Raw genomic sequence first — 1,679 nt, forward strand, 5'->3', positions numbered from 1 at the left:
TACGAAGCAATAAGGATTGAAGGAGCTAAAATTTCAGAGAAGGGAGTACTATATACAGAATATTTGCATCCCCACAGATTTCATATGTTGAAACCTAATTCCCAGTGTGATGATATTTGGAGGTGAGGCCTTTGGGAGGTCACCAAGTCATAAGGGTGGAACTCTCATGAATGGGATTACTGCCCTTATAAAAGAGACCTTACAGAGTTCCCTCACCCCTTCTGCTATGTAAGGATACAGCAAGAAGATAGCCCTCTGTGAACCCAGAAGCAGGCTCTCACCAGATACCAAATCTACCAGCAGCTTGATCTTGTATTTCCAGACTTCAGAACTATAAGAAATAAGTGTCTGTTATTATAAATGTCCTAGACTGTGGCATTTTGTTATAGCAGCCTGAATGGACTAAGACAAAATGTAGTACTGGAAGTGCTGCTGTAACAAATATCTCAAAATATGGAAGCAGCTTTCAAACTGGGTAATGGGTAGAGGCTGGAATAGCTTTGAAGTGCATACTAGGAGAAGCCTTTATTGCCATTAACACACCATTAAGGACAATTCTGGTAAGACAGAAAGAAGGAACAAGTTATTGGACACTGGAGGAAAGGCTATCCTTGTTATAAAGTGGCAGAGAACTTGGCTGAACTGTGTTTTTGTCCTAGTGTTTTGTGGAAGACAGAATTTATAAACAGTGAAATTGGATACTTAGCTGAAGAAATTTCTAAGCAAAGTGTTGAAGGTGCAGCTTGGCCCCTCCTGATTGCTTATAGTAAAATTTGAGAAGATAGAAGTGATTTAAAGACAATTGTTCAGCAGAAAGGAAAAATAACTTAAAGATTTGGAAAATCTTCAGCCTATCCATATTACAAAAGTGGCAACACTAAGAATGTGGCTAAGGGACCATTTGATGGGGAGGTTAGTATAGGTTAGCTATCTTAACAGAAGCCAGGCACCATTCTTCAAGACAATGGAATAATGGCCTCAAAGGTGATTCAGAAATCATCAGGACTGACACTCCCATCACAAGCCCAGAGTGCATGGGGGATTGGGTGGGAGGGAGGAGCATGTCTGCCTGCACCTAGGTTTTAAAAGACAAGGTTACCCAGCACAGCCTCAGGCATACAACCCCAGCCCAGGAGAGCTTCAGGGCCCCAGCAGAGAGAAGCTGCAGCACCATCCCACCAAGCCTTGTGGTGACATTGCCACCAAGTGGGCCTGGAAGACAGAGCAACAAGCCAAAGAAGATTATTCTTTTTTTTAATATAATTTATTGTCAAGTTAGCTAACATACAGTGTATACAATGTGCTCTGGGCTTCAGAAGTAGATTCCCATGATTCATCACTTACATACAACACCCAGTGCTCATACCAGCAAGTGCCCTCTTCAATGCCCACCACCCATTTTCCCCTCCCCCCAACAACTCCTTCCATCAACCTTCACTTTGTTCTCTGCATTTAAGAGTCTCTTATGTAGAGAACCCAGAAATGGACCCACAAATGTATGGCCAAATGATCTTTGACAAAGCGGGAAGAATATCAATGGAATAAAGAGTCTCTTCAGCAAGTGGTGCTGGGAAAACTGGGCAGCAACATGCAGAAGAATGAACCTGGACCACTTTCATACACCATACACAAAAATAAACTCAAAATGGATGAAAGACCTCAATGTAAGACAGGAAGCC

This window comes from Panthera pardus, unplaced genomic scaffold (assembly GCF_024362965.1).
Source record: "Panthera pardus isolate Hobbes unplaced genomic scaffold, ASM2436296v1 HiC_scaffold_27, whole genome shotgun sequence".
Taxonomy (NCBI): domain Eukaryota; kingdom Metazoa; phylum Chordata; class Mammalia; order Carnivora; family Felidae; genus Panthera; species Panthera pardus.